Raw genomic sequence first — 12230 nt, 5'->3', positions numbered from 1 at the left:
AGCATAGCTAATGAGGTCAACGCGTACCCCTCCAAAGTCTTCCCGTACCCCTGGGGGTACGCGTAGCGTACCTCACTTTGGGAAACACTGCTATAGATCAATAATGTACACTAGTTAGCCAACAACGATACTAGTAAATGAATCTCACAAAACTCCAGCTATCCAGGAAATTACTTTAATACAGACGTCTATATAAACTCAATGACTGCAAAAACACGAGCACTCTTCCACTTTCAGAGAGCAACTTACTCCAGTCACTCGTAAAAGCCCCTTTCTCGTGCAACACAATACAAACAGTCAGTCTACACCAGGGGTTCTCAACCTGTGTGTCGCGACCCCTTTGAGGTCGATTGTCGGTTTGCCAGGGGTCGCCTAAGACCATTGAAAATATGGATTGTTATAGTCTATTCTTCTATTGCTGTATTTGTGTTGGAGGGGGGGGGGTCGCGTTAGAGTTGGGGGGGGGGGTGTAAAAAGGGGTCGCCGAGCATAAAAGTTTGAGAACCGCTGGTCTACACAATCATATCCTGGGAATATAAAAAACATAGGAAAGTAACATTTTCAAACCCCAAAAACACCCCAACAAAGAAACAATACACTCAGTCTGACCATACATGCTTCTGACAACAATAGTCTACAATCAATTATTAATAATCAATCACCAACATCCCATCTGTTTGACAGAACATTAGAGAGAACCAACCAATATTGGCGCCATGTTTTGTTTCAAATAGAGGAAGACAAGAAACGAAACTAAACTGATCCAAAGAAAGGAAGGATCATAGACATAAATAAATATAGACTGGCCGAAGGAAGTAACTTCATGTAACTTGAAAACATGTATATCTATTGTATTCGGATTTCCGAATTATGAAAAATTGCATGATCTTCATTCTTAGAGATTAAACAAAACTACACTGCCTCCTTATTTACAATATATATATAGGTGTGTGGCTGAAATAGACATGAATACTTAACTTTTATACTGCTCATAAATGCTGTATAATAAAGTACACAAAATTGCAAGTCACAAATTTTCGTTTCATAAAACTATTTAATCGGCCAGTGTATATTTATTTATGTCTATGGGAAGGATATATTTTTACAAAATCATTTAAATTACCGATTACCGACCATTGGGAAGACATAGCTCTAGACCGCACTAGATGGAGAGAGACAGTGACCAAGAAAGCTAAGAGATTACTAGTGTGGGGTTAAAATTCGTTTACACACCCTGAACTTTGTAAAGGAGCACTACACACACGCATACACCACAACATACACACATTGATAGGGTGGAACTCTCCTCTTGTATATGTATACACAAATATACTTTTTTACGAAGTTTATATTAACTAATTCTGTCCGTCCGTCTGTCTGTCTGGCAAAAAGTTTGCACTCGTTATTTGCTCCACACCCATTCTCGGATCAAATTGAAACTTTGCATAGTTATTCATTGGCACAGACAAGACATGAATTTAAAAAAAAAGTAAACAGTTAGTCAATAATTATTGGTAATAAAATATTTTGTGGGACATCGAGTAATGGAAATAAGCTCTAAATTATTGAGTGATATAGTTGTAATTGCAAAGTACTTCCCTTTAGATAAGTTTTTTTTTATTATTAAAAAAGGATTAAAAAAAATAATTTGCTTGTTACTAGCCGATTTGATACCCATGCTTTGTTACGTTTAAATAGTTGGTATATGTTACTTATTATGATTGAAACACATCAGGGTATACAATAGTATATACTAATAGAACAGATCATTTTAAAATCCTCAACACATTTTTTTTACCAGCGAATGAGACTCAACATGTTCTTAGTTCCTCCAAAGGAACAGTTCGAAAAGTGCGGTGTCTATGTGCACATTTAGATAATCTTCATTCCCCCACTCAAGTCAACGTTGTGTTCCTGTACATGTGGTTGTAGGGCAGGGGTTCTCAACCTGTGGATCGCGACCCCCTTGTGGAGTCGATTGGCGATTTGCCAGGGGTCGCCTTAGACCATCGAAAATAAGGATTGTTATTGTCTATTCTTCTATTGCTGAATGTGTGTGTATGTGCGGGGGTCGCGGAAGAGTGGGGGATTGTAAAAAGGGGTCGCCGAGCATAAAAGGTTGAGAACCGCTGTTGTAGGGGCTTAGGATGAAATATCTGTACTTGGTCTCCTCACACTTAATAATCTGAGAGAATCATCACTTTCACAATCTACATCACCCCTCCCCCAACACACACATGGGGCATCCATGGTAACTTCTGCTTGAAAAAAAAGTATCCCCCTTCCCATTCTTTCTTTACTCGCTTCTTATAAGGTACCTAGACATCAAAATCTATACTTCTAATTAATACATCTATTGATTTAACAGTGTGTGTAGACATGCCACTGTGGGCTAGTGTGGACTGCATTTAGTTTTTAAAGAGTGGTATTGGTCTGCGCGAGCCAATTATCACTTTAACAATACTCTGCGCAGGCTGAAGGCAATCCAGCATTTATATATAATTAGCCCACAAATATATGTGAGAAATTGATTGATAAAGAAGAGTAACTCCATCGAGTTGTTATTATTGGATTAAGGTTCGTGGCGGTAACATTTACTGCAAAAGTTGCTTTTATCTTGTTGCCTTCGGAAGCCTTCACAATCAGGCGCGTAATTAGGACGACCCCCTCCCCCCTTTACACACATTTCTCCATTTCCCGTTCCTTCTTTTTTTTTTATTGTTTACCTATCAGCTCTATATAAGCGGCAAATGTCTCTATCTGACAGCTGGGTTTCACTGTTGATCAGTTTTGCATGTCTATTAAAGTGCAGCCGTGCGAACGTCATCATGGTCGCCTAACTCCATGTGAGTCTGGGGGGGTGAGGGGGGTCGAAGGTTCTCTTTCAAAACCTCTGGATAAGACCCTTCGTGAGCGATGTCGGTGCATCCCCATACAAGCCAAGAACGTGTAAATTCCAAGCCCAGTCAAAAGGGAACTCATCAAGTTTTGGGGGCAGCCGTATGGAATATTTGACACGGTTTCCTTTCATCCCAGCAACGGGGTCACTGTAACATGAAGCAATGCAAATTAGAAAGTTCATGACACTTTCCGATAGACATGTCCCCTAATTCCAAAAGCTATGACAAGAGATTACGCCCGCTAATCGTAGTAGTCATGACAAAGTCATGACAAGGTGTGATGTCCACTAGAGCTAATAGTCATGAAAAGGAATGTCAACTAGGACTAAAGGCCATCTCTAGAAATAAAAGATCTGTCCAACAAACTTGATTGCCATGTTAAGGTGAGATGTCTACTAGTCCAAATAGACATGTTACGGTGCGATGTCCACTAGTCCAAAAAGCCATGTTAAGGTGCGATGTCCACTAGTCCAAATAGCCATGTGAAGGTGCGATGTCCACTAGTCTAAATAGCCATGTGAAGGTGCGATGTCCACTAGTCCAAATAGCCATGTTAAGGTGCGATGTCCACTAGTCCAAATAGCCATGTCAAGATGCGATGTCCACTAGTCCAAATAGCCATGTCAAGATGCGATGTCCACTAGTCTAAATAGCCATGTCAAGGTGCGATGTCCACTAGTCAAAATAGCCATGTCAAGGTGCGATGTCCACTAGTCCAAATAGCCATGTTAAGGTGCGATGTCCACTAGTCCAAATAGCCATGTCAAGGTGCGATGTCCACTAGTCCAAATAGCCATGTCAAGGTGCGATGTCCACTAGTCCAAATAGCCATGTCAAGGTGCGATGTCTACTAGTCCAAATAGCCATGTCAAGATGCGATGTCCACTAGTCCAAATAGCCATGTCAAGGTGCGATGTCCACTAGTCCAAATAGCCATGTTAAGGTGCGATGTCCACTAGTCCAAATAGCCATGTCAAGGTGCGATGTCCACTAGTCCAAATAGCCATGTCAAGGTGCGATGTCTACTAGTCCAAATAGCCATGTCAAGATGCGATGTCCACTAGTCCAAATAGCCATGTCAAGATGCGATGTCCACTAGTCCAAATAGCCATGTCAAGGTGCGATGTCCACTAGTCCAAATAGCCATGTCAAGGTGCGATGTCTACTAGTCCAAATAGCCATGTCAAGATGCGATGTCCGCTAGTCCAAATAGCCATGTCAAGATGCGATGTCCACTAGTCCAAATAGCCATGTCAAGATGCGATAATCCACTAGTCCAAATAGTCATGTCAAGGTGCGATGTCCACTAGTCCAAATAGCCATGTCAAGATGCGATGTCCACTAGTCCAAATAGCCTTGTTTAGATGCTATGTCTACTGAGGCTAACAGCCATGTCTTGGCTGATCACAATTTACAATTACAAAAACAAAAAAAGACACAAAGATAAAGGCAAATTTCCAATTCCGTATGCTAGGACAAATTTGTTTAAGCTCTCCTTCTTACCTAGTTCTCTTTAAGCATAGAATGGGTTGCCTGAATCAGACAGGAAAAACAACTTGAAAGATTTTAATCACTGATTAACATGCTTTACTTGATTGACAAATGGATACGCGTATAACCCATTTCTCATCTCTTATCTTATCTTATTATAATACAGACGTTACTTCAAAAAAGAAGATGATTACGTCCTACTCGCCATGCATTCAGTCATGCATATTAACCAATGACTTAAATTCTGCCACGTCACTGGTTTTCCTGGATAGCTCAGGCAACCCATTCCATGCTCTAATAGCACTAGGGAAGAAAGAGTATTTTTACAAATTTGTCTTAGCATATGGGACGAAATAACGTCTGTAATGTATAAGAAAAGAGTATGTGGATGTTGTTTGTATTACGTGATTTGAACCTTCAAACAGAATTGAAGATAATTACATCCTAGCCCCCAGTTATAAGAGACGAAGTCCTCAATTATAATGATATGAAGACTCCAGTTATTGCACAATACCTCTATTCAACTCGTGGAACCTGGGTGGGAAAAACCTGGGTGGATGGAACCTGGATAGGGATATTGAAAACGGCTCTAACGATTTTTTTTTTAGAAATTTGACAGTTGCTGTAAATTGTTGAGAAAAGAATTACTAGCTCGTTGGCCACACCGCGAAAACTTTAGTTTGACCATTATAATTTTTCAAAGAAAACAAATAAACACATTTATTTTTGGCTAGAGAACGGGAAGATATTTATCTTGAACGGATGTAGCCATTATTCATTCAAGAGTTAATTAATGTTCGTTAATTGAAATATTATTAAATGTAGTAGATCTATACATTCGCTTTACCAGAATTAACCTCCTTCACCAATCGTAAACAAACAACATTTTGCCACGTGGTTCTCTATATCTTCTATAGAAATTACGCAATCCATAAAGGCTGTCACGTGATACGTAATTTTGTATTGTTTTATAAATTTTATCACGTGGATAAATGTTGTTTGTTTACGATTGGTGAATGAGGTCCATTCTTTCTCGGGGGTGGGGGTGGGGTACAAAATGTCCCATTGTTTTTTTTTAATTTAACATTCATTAGTTATTAAGAGAAAAACAAATGGCTCTATAAGCTGCGTAAAGGAGGTAGGTCTATTGTTATTTTTAAAAAATATAGTTTTACTGTTGTCCTTGTCATTTCTATGTATCCTGAAGATACCATGTATGGGCCCAGACCTAGTTGTTGGTAGAAATGACTTCAAGTGATACAATTTTAATGGATCAATTAGCGCCCAAGCTTTGTGGATCGCTTAGCTAGTCGGATCAGCAACGCTATTGTCATGGCGACGAAAACGGAAGTGACTTGCGGAACTGACATGCATAAATTATAATGCATGACGGGATATCAATTTCTAGCAGCTCTACCGGTCGAGAGAAAGACATGCCACAGCGAAAGGGCTTTCGAGTAAAAACAATATAAAATCAGCAGCCATAACTTTCTTTTCTTATTTATAAAAAAATGGATTCTCTAAAAAATATATATTTTGTAAGTAAGACAATATTAATCAGCGCAATCGACCGGAATCGGCCTAAGGTGTGAAAATATTTTTAAAAAATTTAATTCTCTTTTTTTTTCTGTTGCCCAGAGTATTTGTTTACATAATGTTTTGTTAACGTATCAACCGGAAGTTCAACTGGGCGTCCAGAAAAGAATCATTTTCTATCTATTCCAGAGGCGTAGTGAGCAAAACGTGAGGCTGGGACACAAAAACTTTATTGGCACCCCTCCCATTTTCCATGACCATTAAATAGAAATCTGGGCTTATAAGTAGAAAGTATTGAATAATAATATAATACAAATAACCTTAAAATGTATTTCCTAACTAAAATATTTACAATTATTTATATTATTTGGTGCCTTTCTGCGTATGGCGCCCCCTTGACGTCCGGGGCTTCGTGCCCCCCTTACCGTCCCCTTTTGTAGAGGGTGCTGTGAACGTCACACACACACTTCTTTAAAACCACAGCAGACGACACATGATAACCTAAATGTTATGTGTTACTTGGGAAATGAATTTTTTCGTGGTTTTAGCGTTAAGAGAGTGCATGGCACTAGCCAGGGGCATAATGTCAGAATGGTTAGTTTAAACAGTACTTGGTGAAAGTCATCTCAAGGTCAACTATGACACGAAAATACTCCTCAGATTAGTCTAGATTTACTTTTTACCAAGCTTATATCAAGTCACTCTGTTTTTTTGTAAAACGTTTGGGCACGTTATACCTCCCACACCCAATCTTGGATAAAAGTGAAGTTAGTCCCCTGTATACTTCAGGTAGAGAATAAGGCCGTATCTTAAAGTTTGAAACTAACAATAGACAACTATTAAACATTATATTTTCATAAGCACTTCGCTGGCAAAGTGGCTAGTGTGTCAGCTCTAGGAGGCTTGATCTGTTGAATTTGAATTTAAGTCGTACAACGTTTTTTTTTTCTGTATAACATGCGTTTCAAAGCGATCACGGTAACATTAACTCAGATACCCCCCCCCCTTCTTTCTCCCACTTCCCTCATGGCCAACTAGTCCAGACAAGTGAAAGGTTCTTAGCGCATTGAGAAAACGAAATAGCACTGAACAAAAACAGTTGGTGAAAATATCTATAATTGCACAATCTAGACTAGATCTATTACAAATTTAATAACATGACTGATCCATACTAATTAATACAATATAACACGCAATTTAAGCTATTTTATTAAAACAAATTATTTTTAGTGTCTTTTTTATTTTATATGCGGTTATTTAATTTTAGAACATAATGAACTAATTATCCCTTTAAAATTGAAATAAAATTTGGTGTACATGTGTATGTATATCCATGCATTATTTTATTTACAAAACATATTCGGAATTCTAATAAAAACAAAAAGAAAAAAGCATTGTTCTAAACAAACATCTGACGTCACTTCCGTAATCGCTGTCTCCCTTCTTGATTATCTCCTCCTTTTTTTTCTTCTATTCCCAGTCGCTTCCGCTTTCTTCTTGAACTCATTCGCCCTCATGCCCTGATGTTGACGCTCTCAGCCCACGTTCAAGCGTCCATCTCACACACACACACAGTGATCTATCATGAAGCCAAAAGTTTAAGCTATTGTATGGCCGGAGGATCACGAGAGTGTGATGTGGCCTACACAACGACCCACTGCTCGTATTGTCCTAAACCAGGGGTTCTCAACCTGTGGTTCGCGACCCCCCTTGGGGGTCGATTGACGATTTGCCAGGAGTCGCCAAAGACCATCGAAAAAGTCTGTTCTTCTATTGCTGTATGTGTGTGAGCGGGCGGGGGGGGGGGTCGCGGCAGAGTGGGGGTATTGTAAAAAGAGGTCGCCGAGCTTAAAAGGTTGAGAACCACTGCTAAACCCACATTTGTTGTCAAGCATAAATAACTATATCCAGCTGGGGTTCGAACCCGCGACATTCTCATTGTGGTGGGGCATTAAACATACACTACACTCTTCGCCATTATCTACGGAACATGTATTTGCCAAACGGTTTTGATCTCTATGCGGGACATACATACATACATTTATTTATTTTTAAAAGAAATAGTCTCAACATATATATATCGGCACTGCCGTTCCTTTGGACACATCAGCTGCGTGGAGAGGGGGGAACTGATGTGTGGGCAACTGAATGAGGCCATATATATATATATATATATGTGAGTGTGTGTGTGTGTGTATGAGTGTGTGTTCCTATACAAAATGTTTATAGTAAGCCATTGAATATTTACCAAAACGTGCTTGCTTACGAAACCCAGGTTTAAGTCTTGCTTAGAGATTGTTTTAAATCGTCTGCTTGCACGGCCCTATTTCGTTTCGTTTCTTTTTCTAATAATACATCTCACACCGATATCAACAACAACAAATCCAATTTTTTTGTTTTGTTTTAAATCTCGCGAGCACAGACGTGATTTCCTTTCAATTTCCGCAAAATGAAGCCGGGCTGGAGAAACAGCTAAATTTTGAAGAAATATATCCTGCTTATGTTTCCTGCAAGAAGCATTCGCCATGGCAGAATTAGGGGTGACCTTTCCCCTCCGCCTCCCCCCCAAATCAATTGTAAAATCCTTTTTTTTTTTTTTACATTAAGTGGTTTGCAATACTGGAAATGTCACGGACCTGAAACACGCAACTTTAGAAAAAAAAATTCGGTTGCCTTAGAAACAGCGTTTAACATGCAACGTTTTCATATAATGCCCTAAAGTAAATAGCAGGAACTTATCCCTACTATATGAGGGAGACAGTGGTGTAACAAGGTACAAGTGGGCCTGGGTTCAAGACTACAATGGTGCACCCTGCTCCCCTCTCACGGTTAAGAAAATGATGGAAGAGTGATAAAATACAATCGAGTCAAAAATTAATTTAAAAAAATAAAACAAAATAGAATCGTTAAATTTAAAACATTTCAATGTATATACCACTTCTAACATGTAATAGCGTCATTGGACATAATTCAGTGACGAATTATTATTTTTATTATTATTATTATTATTTTTTGGGGCGTGATGACTGGGTGGTTAGGGTGCTTGACTCCGATCCTGGGGTCCTCGGACAGGGATTTTGAATCTCGTGATATTTAGGGCGCCCCTGAGTCCACCCAGCTCTAATGGGTACCTGACTTTAGTTGGGGAAAGTAAAGGCGGTTGGTCGTTGTGCTAGCCACATAACACCCTGCGCGTTGATCGTTGGCCGAACAAACAGATAACCTTAACATCATTTGCCCTATAGATCGCAAGGTTTGAAAGAGAAACTTGGAGGCGCGGCGGCTGGAAAAGCGTTGGCTTCCGAACCTGCTGTCCCGGGTTCGAATCCTGGCGAAGATTGGTATTTTTTATTTCGTAATCTTCAGGGCGCCTCTGAGTCCACCCAGCTTTAATGGGTACCTGACATTAGTTGGGGAAGTGTAAATGGGGTATGTCGTTGTGCTGGCCACTTGACACCCTGTCAACAGTGGGCCACAGAAACAGATGACCTTTACATCACCTGCTCTTTAGCTCGCAAGGTCTAAAAAGGGGAACTTTACTTTTTAAATTTGGCAACAGGGAGGGAAGTTTGGCGTCCTTGACATTGTTTATCGTGGAAATCTCCAAAAAGAATTATTCGCTGAAAATGAAATAAACAAGTCTTCGTCTAGTAAAAAAAACAAAACTCTCATGATTCTAAAATGTACTTTTTCTGTATAAAAATCAGAGTGCGCATGGCCCTGGGCGAGTGTCCTAGCAGGGTCCCCCGAATATTTTCACAATGGACTAACATTGTTACCAAAAAAAAAACTCTCTTTATAGCGATTTCCCCACTCGCCACCACAAAAGGCCGCCTCTGCATAAAGTATCAAATATTTATCGAATACCTTAGCCAAGCAGAGCTGGTCAACGCTTTCCAATTTTCTGCACACCGGAAGCACCAAATAGCAAGCTTTTTATTGTTATCCGCCATAGACGAAAATCTCCAATATCGACGTTGAGTCCTTTCCCGTCCGCACCTCCTCTTAGTCGTAACGTCAAAACTGCACCGAACAATATAATCAAGAAAATAAAAAAATCATTCATCAAATAGGGCGAAACAAAAGAAAGTACTCTCCCAGTCTATGCGACATTCTCTGCAGAGGATTAAAACCAACTTTCTAGTGTGTAACATAACAAAGGTTGCTTTGTTTCACCTGGCCACTTCGAACAATCGTAATGGCGTCTCGTTTTGTCCTGCGCCGTAATCCCTCACTCAGACACGCTTCGCTGGCTTAGAATACTCTAGATTCACAAATCTCTGCACTTGTAGAGGACGCTGAATAAATATTGATGTGTAAAGCATTCATCTTATAGAACTTTGTCCAGTAAACACAATCTAAAATCGAATTTTGAAAAATTAAAATGGGTTCAGGGCTGTTTGTAACAAATAGATCCCTGGGTAAAAAAATTATTTGAAAAAAAAAAAAAGCTGACTTAGCTTAAAAGTCAAAGTAGGTGCCTTGCAATTGAAGGCATTTTTTACAATATCAAAAATCAATATTTAAGTATCGATATTTTACTTCACCTGTTACTCTATAAACAGCTTGCTAGAGAGTGTCAGTGTCAGAGTTTGGGAGTGAAGTAGTGTCAGAGTGTTGGAGAGTGGCAGTGTCAGAGTGTTTAAGAGAGGCAGTGTCAGAGTGTTGGAGAGTGGCAGTGTCAGAGTTTGGGAGTGAAGTAGTGTCAGAGTGTTGGAGAGTGGCAGTGTCAGAGTGTTTAAGAGAGGCAGTGTCAGAGTGTTGGAGAGTGGCAGTGTCAGAGTGTTGGAGAGTGGCAGTGTCAGAGTGTTGGAGAGTGGCAGTGTCAGAGTGTTGGAGAGTGGCAGTGTCAGAGTGTTGGAGAGTGGCAGTGTCAGAGTGTTGGAGAGTGGCAGTGTTAGAGTGTTGGAGAGTGGCAGTGTCAGAGTGTTGGAGAGTGGCAGTGTTAGAGTGTTTAAGAGAGGCAGTGTCAGAGTGTTGGAGAGTGTCAGTGTCAGAGTGTTTAAGAGAGGCAGTGTCAGAGTGTTGGAGAGTGGCAGTGTCAGAGTGTTGGAGAGTGGCAGTGTCAGAGTGTTTAAGAGAGGCAGTGTCAAAGTGTTTAAGAGAGACAGTGTCAGAGTGTTGGAGAGAGGCAGTGTCAGAGTGTTTAAGAGAGGCAGTGTCAGAGTGTTTGAGAGAGGCAGTGTCAAAGTGTTTAAGAGAGGCAGTGTCAAAGTGTTGGAGAGTGGCAGTGTCAGAGTGTTTAAGAGAGGCAGTGTCAGAGTGTTGGAGTGTGGCAGTGTCAAAGTGTTGGAGAGTGGCAGTGTCAGAGTGTTTAAGAGAGGCAGTGTCAGAGTGTTGGAGTGTGGCAGTGTCAGAGTGTTGTAGAGTGGCAGTGTCAGAGTGTTGGAGAGTGGCAGTGTCAGATTGTTTAAGAGAGGCAGTGTCAGAGTGTTCGAGAGTGGCAGTGTCAGAGTGTTGGAGAGTGTCAGTGTCAGAGTGTTTAAGAGAGGCAGTGTCAGAGTGTTTGAGAGAGGCAGTGTCAAAGTGTTTAAGAGAGGCAGTGTCAGAGTGTTGGAGAGTGGCAGTGTCGGAGTGTTTAAGAGAGGCAGTGTCAGAGTGTTGGAGAGTGGCAGTGTCAAAGTGTTTGAGAGGCAGTGACAGTGTCATAGTGTTGTAGAGTGACATTGTCAGAATGTTTGAGAGAGGCAGTGTCAGAGTGCTAGAGAGTGACAGTGTCAGAGTGTTTGAGATTGACAGTGTCAGAGTGTTAGAGAGTGACAGTTTTAAAAGTGTTCGAGAGAGGCAGTGTCAGAGTGCTAGAGAGTGACAGTGTCAGAGTGCTAGAGAGTGACAGTGTCAGAGTGTTTGAGAGTGACAGTGTCAGAGTGTTAGAGAGTGACAGTTTTAAAAGTGTTTGAGAGAGGCAGTGCCAGGGTGCTAGAGAGTGACAGTTTTAAAAGTGTTTGAGAGAGGCAGTGACAGAGTGCTAGAGAGTGACAGTGTCAGAGTGTTTGAGATTGACAGTGTCAGAGTGCTAGAGAGTGACAGTTTTAAAAGTGTTCGAGAGAGGCAGTGACAGAGTGCTAGAGAGTGACAGTTTTAAAAGTGTTCGAGAGAGGCAGTGACAGAGTGCTAGAGAGTGACAGTTTTAAAAGTGTTTGAGAGAGGCAGTGACAGAGTTCTAGAGAGTGACAGTTTTAAAAGTGTTTGAGAGAGGCAGTGACAGAGTGCTAGAGAGTGACAGTTTTAAAAGTGTTCGAGAGAGGCAGTGACAGAGTGCTAGAGAGTGACAGTTTTAAAAGTGTTCGAGAGAGGCAGTGA

General features: G+C 40.6%; 1 protein-coding gene across 2 annotated transcripts in view; it reads right to left on the bottom strand.

The window, feature by feature from the left end:
- LOC106063694 (FMRFamide receptor-like) overlaps positions 1-12230 on the bottom strand; it is a 141034-nt gene that overhangs the window by 27595 nt on the left and 101209 nt on the right. The window lies entirely within an intron of this gene.

The sequence above is a fragment of the Biomphalaria glabrata genome, chromosome 7 (genome assembly GCF_947242115.1).
Source record: "Biomphalaria glabrata chromosome 7, xgBioGlab47.1, whole genome shotgun sequence".
Lineage (NCBI taxonomy): Eukaryota > Metazoa > Mollusca > Gastropoda > Planorbidae > Biomphalaria > Biomphalaria glabrata.
The sequence above is the reverse complement of the archived record's forward strand: the minus strand, read 5'-3'. Positions and strand labels throughout refer to the sequence as shown.